General features: G+C 39.7%; 1 protein-coding gene across 1 annotated transcript in view; it reads left to right on the top strand.

Annotated features, from left to right (window-relative positions):
- Positions 1 to 17,685, top strand: part of NYAP2 (neuronal tyrosine-phosphorylated phosphoinositide-3-kinase adaptor 2) — a 162,242-nt gene that overhangs the window by 7,610 nt on the left and 136,947 nt on the right. The gene's annotated exons all lie outside the window — the stretch shown is intronic.

The following is a 17,685-nucleotide window of genomic DNA, read 5'->3' as shown; positions in this document are numbered from 1 at the left end:
GTAGTTGCACTAATGTTGTTGCTGTGAACTCTTAGGGGTTTTTTTAAGATAAAATTTACAGAAAATAAAAATATGCAAATTCTAGTAAATGTTTAAACAGAAATAAAGAGTGTTGTTGTTTTTTTTTTTCAGCATACAAACTGAAATATAGAACTTCTGTTCCCTTTTTAAACACAATTCTGCCATAACATCCAGAAATACTTCCTATTAATTTTTTTTCAGGCTTTGCCAGCATGTAAATCATGCCACAACTGGAAAAAGTTAGCACCCAAAATAAAATAGAAATCAAAACCACCATAATAGCTATATATGATGTGTTGAGCATTCAGAATGCTGAGCTATTGTTAAAGGTCTAAAAAGCAGATTGGCCAGCAAATGAGATGGAGTGCCAGGCTGCTGCTAAGAGCCCTGACAGAAGTAGCTTACTGCTTGATTAAACTGGTGCAGCACAAAAATGGGTGGAGAGGAGAGAGCAGGTTTTTGTGGCTGCCTGCAGAGCCCAGATGCTCTGTGTCTTTGTCACAGAGTGCTGCCAGCACAATTTTGTACAGGCTGGAGATGGGGCAAGGCCACAGCACAGGGGTGCTGCAGCTTCTGCTGCCCCATGCAGTAGGAGGAGGTGTGATGGTCCAAGCCCCTTCAAAAGCATGGCTTGACTTGGATGGATTTTCCCCTTGGGAATACTGAACACTGCACAACCACCAGAACACCTTCTGGGTCAATGATTTGGTTTTAAGGATCAAGTATCTAGCTGAGAAAAATACTGCAGTGCTTCCCTTGCATCCCAATCTCTTCTTGCAGAAACTCATGTTAAATCTGAACAGAAAGAAATCCTTTTTGAGTGTTAATCTAGTTTTTCATGCAATGAGTTTTGTTTTGCTGTGTTGCAGGTTATTTCAGTCCTTGCTGAACAATCAAGGTCAACTGTGACTTTGGGTTTCTGCAGCACCAAGCACCATGCAGGCACTTTATATAATACCACACCAGCGTTTTTAATTTCTTCTCAGTACATATTACAAGTTATATATTCTTTAATATCTTAGTTGTAACCTCATTGAAAAGTTCTATATGGAAGTATCTACTGAAAGAATATTTCTATTTTCTTTGTCCTCCTTCATGGTACCTTTTTGAGAAAAGGTGCAGTCATAGTGCTTAAATTGCTGTGACAGATCAGGTGCCTTGTAAGAATTCTCTGTTATTACAATGCTGGTGTTTGAAAGAGTTCATTAAATCCTTAAGTATCTGTATTTTCACTTAATGATTCTTAGTCATTTTCTGAGGTGTTGGTTAGTAAAATAGAAATGGCAATCTGCAGAGCTAAAAATTCTAAACAAGAATAATTTTAAAGAAGGACAAAAACTGAAAAAAATTCCCAAACAATCTCATATCTCTTTTTCTAGAAAATGCAAAAAACTGTCCAAAACTTTATATGCACTTGACCAGAACTGAATTGGAAGTAACAGCTTGGTTTGGAAAGTATTTATATCTTATTACTTGTCCCTTGAGCTGTGTGGTTCTGCCATGAGGGTTTCACAGAAGCAAACCTTCCAAAGCAAATAAATAAATAAAATCCCAGCTGACAAGCTAATATAAATGGTATGAAACAGAAGGGTAAATGGGGAGGGGGGTGGGGGGAACTGATTTGACATAAACAAATTAGAGCTGTTGACAGTGTGGGTGATTTTGAGAAATGCAGTTCCATTAAATTCACAGATATGAATCCTGACAAATAACAAGCCATGGTAATTTATATAAACAAGGAAAGGAAATAATGAGTGGATGTGGAAGTCTAACAAAAATTTGATTGTTAGTGCAGCACAAAATATTGTGGCAGTCTGGACATCAAAAACTGAGAGCCCTTGCCATGGTGAGGCAGCAGTAATGTGCACTGTCCCACTGGAAATAACCACAATACTGTGCCAGGATGAGAAGATTGAAGGAATCAATGTAATTCTTTGCCTTTCACACTTATAGAAAACCAAAAATCACATGATTAGATTCTAAAGTCAGACAAAAACTGAGCTCTCTCAGTGCTGTGCTGTAGAGGAAAGTTCTGGTGCAGGTGTCTCCAAGGCTAATTCAAGCTATCAGACCCTCTTCACTATACAAGCTGTGTATATGTGACTTTTTGGCCCCCAGACCTCCTTTTAATTCATCTGGTGTTTTATCTGCTTTACATGGAAGTTTTTGTGCAGGCATGTGGTGGTGGTTCAGTGGAAATGGTCAATACCACACTTGATGTGCTGCTTTCTGCCTGCAGGCACCTCATGGGGTTTATATCCTTCTCTTCTTTTTTGTGGGGAGAGCATTTTCCACCCGTTGTTGAAGGTTCTTAATGAACAAATCTTTTAAATATTCAATGCACTGTATTTATTTAGATAAAAGCTGTTAATTATAAATGACTGGCCATATGGCCATTAAGACTAACACATAGTAAGCTATAGAGGGAATGAATATTTTAGATAATAAAGGACTGTTTTAGAAAATAGAAACTTCCTTGATATTAGGTTTCATGTAGATTTAACAATGGAGTGGTTATTGGTAGCCTGCAGTGGTTTACAGTAAAGAACTTGGTTTTCTTTTCTTTTATATTTTTAATACCTTGTATTGAAAATTGGCTATTAAAAAAAAAAGCCACAAATGAAAAGCCTCAAGGAAAGCCAGATGGCTGAATATTGGCATTTGAAATAAAAATAAAATATTCAGCTATACATATGTCTCTTAAATACACTTAGCTGTAGTGCTTTGTTTGTTAGCCAGACTCTCTTCTCTATTGCTTTTGCACTGGAAAATTTGAACATGCTTTGCATATTTTTCAGCAGATCAAAGTTGAGCAGAAATGTGGTTAAGGATGTTTTAGTGCTTATTGGTTCTAGCCCCAAATCAAAGATACAAGGTCAGGTTTTTGTCAGATGTCCTAACGTGAAGTCTGGCAGGTTTGTTTGCTTTTTTTGAAGCTCTGCCCATGGACAGGAATATTATTAGCAACCTTTTGAACATGTCTCAGCTTTTCCTGATAACACTGTTGTTGTATGAAATTTTGCTGATACTGAAAATCTTTGAACTTTGTCTGCAGTGATGATGTCCTTGTTGCCCGGAACCCTGTTGTGAAAAATGAGCAACATTTCAGGAAAACTCGTGTGTAGATAAGCAGATACCACCAGAAACTGAAAAGTATGGTGGAGACATATGAAAACCCTACAGAAGCCCTGCCAATTCCTGGAGCAATCTAAGAAATTCCCTGCAGATATTCAGGGTTTTTCATCTGATACATGAAAGAGCAACCATTTTATTGTTACTGCATTGACACCCTCCTGCTCTGGTGGAAAAATTTCCTTTTACTATTTCCTGTACTTTCTAGTTTTAATAGTCAGGACACATATTTGCAGACGGTAGATTGAAGACTAGGGTAGCATCAATTAGTGCCACTGATAATGCAGCTTTGGAAAATGTGTCTGTCAGTTACCCAGCGATGCAGATAGTACCTAAATGGAACCTGCTGTTTTCTTTCTACCATCTTGGTTCAAAAAACCCTTGATGGAAATGGGCATGTTTGGGTTTCTCTCAGCTGTGTGAGAAAGCTGAAGAGGTTACAGTTCACTCCAGTCAGGCCTGTTTCCTTTTTTCCTATATCTGTCTCAGTTTGGAGATGAAGTTGAGCTGGTTTTTGTGTGTTCCTAGCCTGGACTTGCTTTCAGGGTGACTTTGCTACTTAAGAAACTGGTCACTCCTCCCTGTCTTGAGATTAATAATTCAATCTGAAGAATGAAACTGCTGGCATTTGAAATTCAAAATGCAGTAAGAAAACTCCATAATGTAAATTGAAATTGCCATGGATTACATGGTCTCCCTGTGAAGTCTCTTTCAGGCTTTTTTACAACCTTCATATTTTGCCCCATTTGCCCAGGAATGCTATGAACTTTTGTGACATATGAGACTGTAAATACCATTTTGGAAAGTCCCTGTGTATCTAGGGAAGGCTGTGTGTGGGTGTAGCTCTACCTACCTTACTCTCATTGCTGTAGGGAGCAAAGAAGGCATGAGCAGAAATGAGACGTGGTGGGGGCTGGACTGGTGGCGTTCCATCAGGTCTTCACTGTCAAAGTTGCTGCCTACAACACTATATTTTTAGAGCAGTTATATATTACAGTAATGCCAGATGCTCTGAAGGAAGATTTGGAGAGTGAAAAACGGATTAAGGTTTATTGTAAAATTTCTAAATCTGTTTGAAGACATGCAAGATCTAATTCCTGTTATTCAGTACAGGGATGATTCACCACCCTGAGAAAATATTAGGAAAGAAATAGGCCCATATAACTGCTGTAGATTTATGCTTCAAGTAGATAAAAGGTTATTTAAAATAGTTCCATTTTGAAGTCACTTTTAAGTAAGCACAGAGTTTTCACTTTTTCTTAGTTCTTAACTTATCCCACTTGTCTCACACAGCAGCAATAGCCAGCAGAGATTTCCACGACTTTTCTGTACTCAGAGATGCTACTTGCCCAATAAATGAATAAAAGGTTCAGTCTAAGTTTGTGTCTGGCATCTGACTGACAGAAACACTTAGTACAAAGTCAGATATCTGACCTACAGAAAACTTAAGTGATGTTTGAAATATTAATGAATAGCAGAATTATAGATGAGTAGACACAAAATATTTTGACTGTTCAAATATTGGTAGTGTTTAATATTTGTAAATTAATTCAGCCACCAGACATTTTGATCTATTCTGGTTACTCAAAAACTGCAGCTGCAGAAGCCATGTACAATTCCTGAATATATAAAAAAATTAAATGGAAAAGACTGGGTTCTGCTGCTGAGACAACAGAAGATGACTTAAACAAAAGCTGTCATTGCAGATGTTATCACAAGGAAACTGTGCTGCATGTACTTGAAGTTCCACAGATAATTTGACTAGGTGCCCTCTGAGCAGCCCTACTCCAAATAATAAAATCCTGTTTGTCCAAGGAATCTAAAACTCCTTGGGTGCAGATAGTGATTTGGGGTAATTTTGTCCTGCAGCTAAGGTCTTGTTTCTGCAATGGCAAGTTGCAGTTCTGAAGGGCCTTTCTTAAATCTGCTAAAAGCAACTGTCTGGTGAGACAAGCTCAGAGCAGATCAACTCCCACAGGAATTGTTGTAGTCCTAATGTTAGCAGTGATCATTCTACCCTTCACTGTGAATGTTTGTACTCTGAACAAGGTGTAGCACCATGTTCAGCAGCCTCATCTTTTTTGATGTCAGAGTTTCCTTTATTGTGTTCTTCCTACACAGCCTTTCACAAGAAACGTGACCAAAACCTGGGTCCAGCAGACATACTCTCCTCCTCGCTTTCCTGTTGTTCTAAGAATCTGTAATCTCTTCCACAGTAAGGATGGGAAACCTCCAGGAAGTTTGTCATTGCTGGGAATGTCTCACTGTTCCTGAGCTTTTGGTTCATTGTGTATCTGGAGGAAAACCTCAAGAAGTTTCCTAGAAGATCAGCAGTGGAGGGTCACATAAAGACTTATATTCCAATATACACAGTGCTGCTCCTTATAGAATATACAGTTAAGGCAGTGATTGGATCTTTCTTCATGCTGGCAAGGTGGTCAGGCTGATCAGGAACAAAAATCTCTTGAGATATGGCTCCCAGGATTTTGTACATAATAGAAAACTCTTTGCTTTGGGCTGGAGTGCAGTGATGTGTCACATCACTGTCAGGATGCCTGCAGGATGACTTTATAAGCTTGTATATCTATAAGGGAGTTTAATAGGTCATAATGAATGTCCAAATTGTGCATTATTGCCCAGAGAGATGCAAGCTTTGTGGGAAACCATATCAGGGAAGGAATTTCTGTGCTCTTCAGTGAGCCAGTGCTATCATGATCCACTTGAGCTGATTTGGGCCAGTCCTGTTAGACTGCAGGCTGCTTCCTGTGCTTGTGGGGCAGAGAATGGCAGTAACTTCATCTCAAACACCACTGTCTGTGTCTCATGCCGTGCACTGCTTTTTAAGAGGCCAAAAGTAGTATTTGAGGGCATCAGACTGACCAGTGGTAGAAAAGAAGGGGCTTTTTTGGGTTGGCTTCCAGAATTTCTGTATGAATCCATAATGGAACTTCCAGAAAATTCCCACTGCTCAAGTTTAATCTGGATGCTGAGATTTTTACTGTGTTTCTTCATTTGTTGAGATCATTGTTGAGGAACCCTTTTAAATTCTCATTTATATTTGTAAAACTCTTCCACTTTACCAGATGGAAATTTATTCACTGGCTCTATCTTGTTTAATATGAAAGTCAGTCTGTCTGTTCCATGTGTCCCTACAGTCAGGTCTGTTTTCAATCCTTTGTGTCACCCTCCCAGTTAATTTGTCTAAATTGTACACTGACAACATTTACTCTTTAAGCCAAAAATCCCTTAGCTCATGTCTGTCTTTATTGCCTTTCTTCCTCCTTGAAGCTATTTGCAATTAAACCTCAGAGAAATGTGAAGCACCAGAAATGTTAGACTATCTTGGCAATGAAGAGGCATGAAACAGATGAATAATGAGAGGCACAAGATAAGAAGCAGTAATGCCACTTCATTCTGGAGTGCCTATTCTGGCAAGGAGTTCACAGCACCTTTTACAGTTTTGTATCCTATTTATGAGTCATAGGAATGATTAAGGGGGAAAAAAATCCTACCGGAGGAGAGTCCTCAGATTTGTTTAAATTATGGAAATTAAAACTTCAAGGCCCTTTTTGCTAAAGATTAAAAATTAGCTATCTGAGATTGCTAATGCACTTCAGCTTAGCTTAGAGAAGTGTGTGGATAAAGGAAAGAGGAGACTCATGCTTGTGCTTTTTTTCTTGCATTTGCCCATTTTGAGCAGTGTGTGAGCAGAGCTGACACAATATCATAAGCTACCTTCTTTTTATTTCTTCCCAGATATTAGCCTGGGACAATTCTGTGTTAATGGATAATGCATGTTTGTGAAAAATATAAAAAGCAAAGCTTAGTGAACAATGAGCACGAGATTGCAGAGATCTGAAGATTTTCCTTGAAGCTTTCTTAGCTTATGTATTTTTCCATGTGGAAAGAACACATTGGAGCTATGGAACTCAGTAGAACTCTTTCTCTTTTATATGGATCTCTCCTTTTTGTCACTGAAATGTGCTGAAAATTGCCAATGTCACTGTGAATAGGAAACATGGTTCATTTTGTGCTATTTATTTAGCATTGGTTTTCACAATCTGGGGAGAAGGAATAAAAATTCTATTGGATATTTCTGTGTAGTGTGCTGAAGGGGCAAGTTTGTGTAAGTCACAGTGGACAGGGATGCAGTGAGGTTTTAGGTCAGCTTGGGTAGGGCAAAGTTACTCAGACAGGCAAATTTAGTGCCTGCTGCCACTTTGTTTGCATAGCTGATTGTGACTGCATGTTACAGTTTGAGTATCTGGAATATAGGACACCCGTGTAATGGAATGCTTTTAGATGTGCCATTGTCGCTGGTCTTGGGTTAGAGGAGAAGCAAATTTTCTTCTTTCCTCTCTTCCCTCCTTTTTTTTATTTGTTACTGGCACAAAAAGCTTTTGTTCAAGCTTTTGCCAATAGCAAGTCTTGAAATATCACTAATATGGAATTCTCCTGATAATGAAGGAAAAAGCATTACATTTCTTTAACTTCTGCCCACTGGTCCACCACAGTAATTAGCTTTACTGATAATGAAAGATGTCCCTTGGACAAGGACATGATGTCTCCTGCTGAAGATACATTCTTGCATTCTTGACTCCCTATGCCTCATTTAAGTTGGATTTGCCTGTGATTTTAATGAAATGCTTTTTCAATCAGAAAATGTTGATTCTTGGAAGCCAAAACATTTTGGAGAAATGAGCTGATTTGTAATTTCTTTCATTGTGGTCTGGCTTTCAAAAAAGATTCTATTTTAGATCTTAGAAACTTGAAATAAGTTCAGGCAAGCCCCAAGTTTACTCCAAATGTTTCCTTTTGTTCCTCTTTCCCAGGGATTAATCCAGAAATGATTAGTTATTTAAAGTTAATATTTATTCTTTAAAATATCTCATTACTGTCTTTAGGTGAAAGGATCTCTTTTGCTATGGGGTCTGTTCTTCCTCAAGTCAACAAATACTTCCCCATTGTGCTTTCTCAGCCCTCTCCTCTCCCCTTCAGGGCAGAAGGTTCATTTCCTCTTTCCTGTTATAAGCTTAATATCAAGAAAGGTGGGAAAACTGAGTCAAGCCTGCATTTAATTTTCTGCCTGCTATTGCACTCTTTCTGGAAATGTTGATGTCTTTTTCTTTTTCTCCTTTTTATTTTTTTTTTTTTAGTTTAGAAAGAGTGAGGCTATTTCCCACTGAAGAATTTTCTCACATGGAATTTCTCACTGGTTCTGGTTGGTGCACCCTTAACATTCACTTACCCTTGGCATTGTTCTCAGCAGTAAGGTGTAGTTGTAGTTTTTTCATAACAGGGTGGGTAACAGCACTTGCATCAAGGTTTTATTCTTAATACTACCTATGGTTTATTCATCCATTCTCACAGAAAATAAAATTACACTGATAGCAGGAGAAAAAGTCTCAGTCCCCTTCAGAGTTTATTGCTGGCTTTGTGTATATGGTGCCAAGGTAAATATATTTCTTTTTTATTTTTTCTGCCCATTCTTCCATCTTCCCCAGCCCATGTTTTAGTTATTTGGTAGGTTTTTACTTCTAGATATTTACAATGACAGAGTAACTGGCCCTTAAACATATAAACTTAAGACAGTCAAGTCTATTCCTGTTTATTTCTTTAATTTACCCTGCACCAATGTGGAACACATAATTCTTGATATTATGTGTAATGCTGAGTATTTATGAAAAGTATTTATTTTTCTTATCCATATGACCAGGCAAAAAAGTTGGTTTCAGGGCTGTTCTATAGACAGGTAATTTTGTCACAGAAAGATGTAATTCTGTGCTTGGCCTCTAGCAGTGCCAGGCCCATTTTCCAGGAATCTGAGGGCATTGTTTTACAGGAGTTGTACACTGGAAGATGTGAACTGCAACTTCCATTGCATGTTTGCTTATTGTTTTCTGGATGAGATTAGTTTAGCAAATACTTGGTCCAGTTTAGATGGTAAACAATTTAATGTTCAATATATGTTGCAAAAAATTGATATTTAAAAATATAGATTGAACAAAATTGGTATTACATGTGTACAAATGGTCTGATTTTAAGTAGCCTCATGAATCCAGACTATTGTAAATTCAAATAGTCTCTAAAATAAAGAACATCTTTCCCTGGCTGCCAGGGATCAGTATTTCTGGCACTTGTGTGTGGTGGCATTGGTTTGCATGCTTATACACACAGTTTTTCCAACCAGTATTTTATCAGCTGTAATATATAAAATATGAGTCATTTTCATTTAGTCTAATTAGAGTTTGCAAACAGTAATTCCAAACAAAACCAGCCACAGTGTATTAAACACTTAACTGTGGTGAGCAAGAGTGCAGGTTTTGTTTCTGAAGGGTAGTCTGTGTACAAGAGGTATTTAATTAGTTTTCATCAGAGCTATGGATCCTCTATTTGGGGATTAAAAACAAGCCAGGAAAATCTGGCAGAGCTGAAATGCTGTGTGCAAGCTCGTGACTAAAAATAGTGCCAAGATGCATATAGACACCAAACAATACCATCATAAATTTACTGAGAAATCTCATATGAAAACAAGGGTTAAACTCCAGGTTTGGATTCACGCCGTATTCCTCTCCCTTCTTCCATCTGCCTATCAGGGACAGAGTTCTTATTCTCTCCACTATGCCAACTCTTGTACTGGGTATGGTTGATCATGAGCACACTATAAAATGCTTCAGTGTATTTTGAGAGTTGAAAGGACTAACAAATGCAATATATATGAATGTGATAGGTTTGTAACTAATTTGACACACACACACACACAAAAATACATTGCAGAAGTGTGGCGAACGTGGTTTGACCATAAGGCTGCCAAGGGATCTTAAGCTATTAAGGCTGGAGCTTTGTCCTTAATTCACCCTGTCATTTCTAGGTATTACAGTGTGTGGCACCAAATGTAACACACTGTCTCACATCTAGTGCAAAAAAAAAGCATGGTATAATGTGAAGTATATTGGGCAAAAGTAGTCTGCTGTGAATTTATCTTCAGTCCACAATTTTCATGGTGTATATTTAGGACAGGTCTATGCAATTACTTTGAGCTTTTTGTACATGAAGTGTTTGTAACACTGGAAAAAAATCCTGCAAAATTGTTCAGTGTATTTGGAGTACAGAATATTTACCATGATGTATTAGAAAACATGTACTTGGGAGAATCTAATGGCCCAAGATAACAGTGAAATCTATATTTTACCTCATTGCAGTCATGTCTATGCATTGTGTAAATCCATAGAGGTATATTCAAGGTGATTAGCCAGGATTTAGTTCTGTGTGAGAGCAGGGGGAAAAGGTCTAATGGAAATGTCGACAGACCATTAACTAGAGTATCACTAATGGGTGATATAATAGAGAGAGATATTTTTAATTGTAAAGGGGTTAATTGGTATTCCTCATTTACATTCTTTTCTTCCTGAGTGGTGGCAATTTGAGCTCATCCAGAGATAGGAATGGTTTTTATACTGAGAGAATATGAAGGATCATAATATTTTCTCTAAGAAAATATGCAGGAGGGAAAACCAGAAATATATTAACTGACATATGATGATTATCCAGCTATAGCTGAGGAATAAACTGATTTTCCTAAGAATTTATTAAGAGGGTGCCTGCAGGAAATTACTCTTTCCTTAATAATTAGAATAATTTGATTTTTTAAAATTTTGTTTTTAAAATTTTGTTTTCTGGGCATGAAAAAATAGCTCACATTGGTCAAAGAGTTTACTGTTACTTACATGTTGCAAACCTCAACCTTTTTCTCTGTAGAGATAGGATTTTCTGAATGTAAGAGAACAGCTACTGTTAACATAGCCCGTGTCTAGTCACTCAGACACCTAAAATGAAGCTAATCTCCCTAAGCTGATGGGAACAAAATTGGGTTTTTGCTCCCTGTTGCCCTCATAGAGTCTTGGTTGCTCCATGACCAGGGGAACTGGTCAGCTGATGTCAACAGGCTGCCCCGCTACCTCTCACCTTGTCACCAGCCTGCTCTGACAATAAGATCTTCCCCTGGTGCTGGTTAAGCTTGGATCACTGTGCAGGGTTTAGGTCAGGAGCAGCCAAGGGAGGGCTGGGGGAGCCTGGCCATGAGCCACCGGGGCAAACTGCCAGCAGTGCCTTCTGCCTGCATGACAGTCCATCTCCATCACCCACCTGCAGCTCTCTGTGCTTGGATGGGGCTCCAGGGGCTGAACCCTCCCCACCCTGCTGCCCGATGCCATCAGGAGGCTCCGAGCCTTCCCAGCTCCTCACGCCGCTGCTGCCTGTCTGAGTGGGACTCGCTGCTTTGGGTGATGTGAGCAGGGTGAGGTACCCAGCCTCCTCACCACTTATGGCCCCTGTATGAAGCCTTCCTGCCTGAAAAACTCTTTGACACCATTTTCTTCAACTCAGGAGTTACTGAGACCATCTTTGTCTCATTAGGAAAAGCAAACAAAGAAAAAAGCACATGTGCATGCCCTCTGTCTCTTCTGCTGTGGCCATTTTTTCTTTGCCTCAAAGTCATGTTCCCAATGTTCTCTAATTTCTGTCTTTTTTTTTTTAATCATATCTCCTCAGTTCTGCTTTCCCCCAGTGTTCACTGAGCTGTGCATGTTTTCTCTAGAGGTCTAAAAGCTTTTTCATTCATATTTCACTTGCCCTCCTGTCTTGTTCTGAAGTATATAGCAAGAAACCTTTCATGTGGATTTTTATTAAGTACTGAAAGAAAACATGTTTAAAAATACATTATATAGTTGCTTGGCTTATAGGTATAGATTATATTTCATTGAACAAATAGCATCTTTTAGTTTCATTGCAAAGTTAATGCCTTAAAGAATTTAACCAACAATAGCAATTTACTCATAAATACCATCTTAATGTACATAGCTACGTTTTAATAGAGGAATTTGCCACTTTGTCAGCCCTAAAGCACAAACTGCAATTTCTTCTTTGAGTCTTTCCAGTCTTCAGATGTTTACTGGGATTTTATTTAGTGGTCCAGATGCTTTTTTTGTGAAAGTGAATACAGCTGATTTTCCTCATCTTTGCCCATTTCCTAATGGATTTATGGGACTGCTTCTTCTGTAGTACTGGGGAAAAAATTGCAGATTTTATCAATAAGTGCAGAGAAGAGACTTCAAGTTTCTGGAGAATTTCTCATCTCTCATTCCAAGACCTCTTGCTCTAGACTTCATCATCAGTTGCTTTTACAGATTTTGTGCTCTGTAGGACTCTAGACACGCTTGTTTCAGAGTTCAGAGATGCTGTGGGGCTCACTAGAGCTCCTTGCTCACAGCTGAATCTCTCTCCAGCTTGGATGAAAACAAGAAGTTGGATGTTCCTGAATGAGACCCAACTGGCCTGCCTTCCATCTGCTGGGCTGTGCTGGATCTCTGCTTCCCACTGATTGCATAGGCAGGGTGGTCCTCTCACAAATAACATCCACGTGGTGCCAAAATCCCAGGCTAGTTCTCAGCTTGATCAGCTTCCCAATCTGCTTCACCACACGGCCAAGTGACATTTGTGCCAGAATCAGGCCAAAGGAAGAGCTGAGGGTGGCAGGGAAGCAGAGCTGCACTCTTGGTAATGTTTTTTAAGCTGCAGTGCTGGCTCATACTTTGGAATGTAGATTTGGAATGCCCAGAGATGGTCAAGTGTCTGGTACATCACTTTGCAACTTACATGCAGGGTCACATTTGTGTGCTGTGTACATACATTTTTCTGCCCTAAGGCAGCTGGGTTGTTGCATAAACTTGCTGGAGTTGTGGTTTCTGGGACACGGAGCACTGCATGTCAGCTCCCTGGCTGCCTCCAGGATTTTCTTCATGGAATCTTCAGCAGGGTGAGTCCCAGTGTACCAGTGCCTGGGCACTGGACTCATTCCCAGCAAATCAGTGTTTGTAGCATGGGGAATTTTCACTCCAGTAAAAGTCACGGATCACCTTGGCAGGGGTACCATTCTCACGCTGCAAAATGCCCTCTGCATTGTGGAGTGCAAGGAAGTGATTTGGTTGAAAGAAACACCATCCTTTTGTTTTTTCAGAATCTCCCTCATTCTCACCCAAAATTAGTTCTGTTCTGGATCATTTCCATGACCCAGTTCCCTGCAAGGCCTCACAAGTGGGAAGGAACAGCAGGGTGGGGAGGTGACAAACAAGCTTAAACTGCCTGGCTTTTGTACTCCATAGGAAAAAGTGCTTATTTGGGGCTAGAAAACTGAGGCTACCAGAGCAGAAATAGAGCACCGTGTGAGTGCAGCTCCACTGACACAGCTGGGACTGTCCTGAGTAATAAACCCACCTACTGCCCCCTGTGTAAGCTGAACAGTGAAAGCACAGTTTTGCCAGTGCAACTGCATCTGTGTTGGGGGATTTTACCAGCATCCACTGGGCTGTAAATACAGATGTCTGTATTTGGGACCTGACTGTAGAATGTATCTTTACCAGCTTTAATTGATTTTAGCTAGGAGCTAACTGGCTCCAGAAGAACTACTTATAGCTTAACATTTCTGTGGAAAATGTACCATTTAGTAATTAAGGGGTTTGGAAAGCAGCCAGAATCTTTCCATCTAATCCAGTTTAAGAAAAAAGAATCAATTGGCTCTTTTTTGAATGGTAAATATCATGAAATATTTTACAAAAAATCATGGTTAAAAATAGCCTAGTTTTACTAGCTGTCATGCAGGATAAATCACTTGCATCAGGATGTGATCTTTGTGATTTGTGGTCTATGCAAATAAGCACAAGGTTTTGCTCCATATTTTGTATTCAGGCAAAGTTCCCTGTGGACTTCAATGGGAATTTTGCCTAAGCAATAACAGCAAAATTGGTCCCATGTGAAAAAACCTGATCACTGGGGAAAATTAAGAGATTTTTCTTAAAGGCACAGATGGCAGTTAAGTATTTAACTTTAATTGGCTTTTTACATGAGTAGGGACCCCTCTACTGTTTTACCTTTAGAAGAATCCTCTCAGAACTCCAAAGAGAGAAATGTGCATGGCAGTGGTGGGTAGTCTGTTGCTGGGAGGGATAGAGCCAGTGTGCTCCAGAAAAGCGAAAGAATGCTACAGAGGGATGGGAAATAACTGAAACAAATGCCGAGATGGTGCACTGAGAGCTTCCATTTCTCTCATGTGAGTAGTTTTACTTGCCATGGCAGCAGTGCGTGTGTGAGGAATGAGAGAGGAGCAAAAGAATGGGAGAGGGAGCAACTGCAGAACTTCAAGTGTTTATAAGAATGCTTGAGGGGGAAAAAGCATGAATGTCAAAGTTTTTCTGGGGCATAGAATGAAATAATTTGGGAAAAGCAGCCTTGAAGACTCAATTTAGTATTTCAGCATGTCAGGTTGAATTTGAAATCTAATTGCAAATAGATCTTTAAGTTTTCCCTTTGCCTAGCATGATGGTAGGTGGGTGCTAAGAGCATGAACAAACAAAAGAGGTTTAAGGTCAAAACTATGGCAAGCTCTGTGCTTGGGTTTGGATGTAGTTGGTTTTCTATGCATTTTCCTCAAATTAACCCACTTCCATTCCAAAATATTTATTAACTCAAGTTTCAATCCAAACAAAAATCTAAGCAGCTTTTTTCAATTGGTGCTAAAGGCCCATTACGGTGATTGCTAAACTGAGACTTAGAATGAAACATAAGCAAGACTGTCACTGAAAATTTCACTTGTCTCACACATGGGCAAGATAATAGCTGTGGGGAAACGATGGTTTTATTGGGAAATGAAGACACATAATAGGTGGGACTGATTTGAACCTGATGCTGGAAGCAAGAAAAGATTAGTATCCTGTGTTGGAAGCAAGAAAAGCTAAAGATGACTGCTGGAAAAGCCAAGGAGAGTAGCAAGGCCTGGGTTAAGAGATGTGGCCTGGGATCAGGTAAGAAATCCATACTTCAAGGGGCATGCAGTCATTAGAGCAAATGCAGACTGGCAGCAATAAAACCTGAGAGTGAGGACCAAGCACAGAGGAGGCAGGGACAAACAATTGAAGTTAAGGAGGTACTGTAAAGGAGAAAGCTAAGCTAAGCTTGGTTTTATTCTAAACAAAGAATTTGTTATACAGTGAAAGCATCTTGATGGTGTCATATTTGTAATTGTGGGTGAACTGGCAAAGCTTAGCTTTTGCTGAGCTGATTCTGGCTTGGTCAGCCTTTGGTCTCAGCAAAACCTGACTGATAGGAGCCCTAGCTCATTTGATTGCCACATGGACAGGTCTTGTTCAGTAGCTTCCCTCTTCCCATTCACTGGGATGTAGGGTTTGGGTACAGGGATCTATATTCCTATCATGGTCCCCTAGGTTAGGTGTCAGGAATTTCTAGTTTAGGTCCTCAGTTTTTGGTTTTTATTTCAGATTTTTTTTTAGAATTTGTGGAGTGTCCATTCCTAGAACTCTTCTTCTATGGTCTGTTGGTCAGATAAAGAAATCTGTCATGGAAGTGCCTTCTCTGGAGAAGCTTCAGGTGACCTGGGGGGTGGTGCATTCAAAGACAAGAAACCTGTCCTTTTTGACCTTCATAAATGTAAATAATTACATAACAGTCTGTGTATCAACTAGGGTGTTACCAGGTTCAGGCCTGGAAACATGAGATTTGCTTTTTTTGGAGAGCCTTCCTCAATTCACCAGCGAAGCAGAGACTGAATCACTGGCACTAATCCATTTGTCCTCAAGTTTCTCTTACTTCAGGGACAGGTAGACTGTCCTTCTCAGTCACTAAGTGGTCTGTTAGCATCTTAAAATGAGTATTCCCTTCCTCTTGAAAGCTCTTTGTCTCTGTGCTGCCTGAAGTCTTCAGGCCTTGCAAATCCTCAACCTGCCACTGAGGCTGAAAGGACTTGTCATGCTCTGGACAAAGGTGCCTCCTGAAGAGGTTTGTTGTCTCATTACATATTCTGTGCTCCAGACCACTGCCAGCATAGCCAGGCAGAGACTGGGGTATCCCACAACTATTCTGAGTCATTGCCAATGAGAAGTTCCACAGCACATTTTTCATATTCTCTTTTCCTGGTTTGCAAATGTCAACCACAGGTCAAGCCACATCTCTCTGTCTGTATGTGTATTTGTTTTATATGTGTGTGAGCATGTACATACACATACAGAAATAAAATGGGTTAATCTTTCGGGTATGTAAGGAAGCCTTGGACATGGTCTTCAGAAATTCAAAGAAAATACAAGTGAAATCTTCTGGATGGTTGTAAACTCTGGGAAGGATGTGTAGCAAAGGAGCTAGGGAGAGAGGATTGGCAGATACTGTGAGGAATGCATGGTTCTCCACTGCTGGATGTTTGGAGGCTGGGAAGGCAGCTGTTGGTCTCTGCAGCATGAGAACATAGGCAGTAATTTGTGGAGGTGCATATATTTGTATTGATTAGGCTTCTTTTATAACCAAGAAGTGAAAACCATTTGTGGGTTCATTAGGGTTGTCATTAAAGATGTTTAAAGGTGAATAGTACTGTTCTGAAGAAACCTGTGGAAAAAAAACCAATGATCAACACAAAACATCTTACCTGAACTTTGACCCAGCCCTTCTGTCATTGATGGAGGAAATGCCATGTTCAATTCTGTAGGTGCTTTTTCCTGGATTGTGTTCAAAATTAGAAGCTTTTATGTGCAATAACCAGGAATGGAACTGCCAGCATTGCAGAGGCTGTAACTCCAGCACCCTTCCCGCAATCCTACTGGAAATAAAACCTGGACATTTCCTTCCACAGCTGATGGACACATGATTCTCAGGAACCATGTGCAAGAATGAGAAGATATGGAAACTGCCAGAAAGTTGCAGTAACACAGGTAGTCAGGGAAAGGATTGTATCTGAGGGAATCCAGTTACTGGGATGAACCATGTGGTGAAGACATAGGCAAGTGTTTCACACTTTGTCATTAAGAGTAATAGTGCTTCAAGTTGCTTATGAAATTGTAATGCCTTTAGTGATATCCTTGTTAAAATAAGTTGGAAGTAAGTTTGACTGTGCAATTTCTCTGTTTTCAGTGCATGACTTAGGGCAGAGATAGAGAAGATCTTTAATTCTGGAAAAGTATTGGGAATAAGAGGCTACTATGTGACAGGAATCTCCAGGTGATGAAAATTAAAATGTTTCCAATTACCATATGGCCACAGCTGCTCTTAAGGTACCCTTCAAGGAAGGAAAAAATCAGAAGCAGAGCTGGGGGCTAGCCTCTGGGCTAGGAAAGGAACTCTCTTCACAGGACTGCCTCCAGTTCTACACTGTAGGTATTTCCCTTCCAGACCTTTTTCCTTAACACAAAGAAACATCCTCCATATCTTCAAACCCTGTTCTTTGGCTTTGTAACCCTTCCTTCTGAAATGGTCTCTTGGGGATGTCATGAGGAAAATTCACTTCCCTGTTTCACGGGATTGCAAGAGGTGTACTGGGACATGCACCATTATTACAGTGAAATGCATGAAATTAATTGCCAGTGAATATGAGACAGTTTTAGCATGAGGCTTTCTTCAGGCTGTGGTTCCAATTAATTAAGGTGGTCACTGTGTTTTTCAATGTGTCTAGTTGGCTATCTTGAGTCCTGTTGAACATGA

The sequence above is a fragment of the Passer domesticus genome, chromosome 11 (assembly GCF_036417665.1).
Source record: "Passer domesticus isolate bPasDom1 chromosome 11, bPasDom1.hap1, whole genome shotgun sequence".
NCBI classification, from domain to species: Eukaryota; Metazoa; Chordata; class Aves; order Passeriformes; family Passeridae; genus Passer; species Passer domesticus.
Note: the sequence above shows the minus strand (reverse complement) of the source record. Positions and strands in the feature narration are given on the sequence as shown.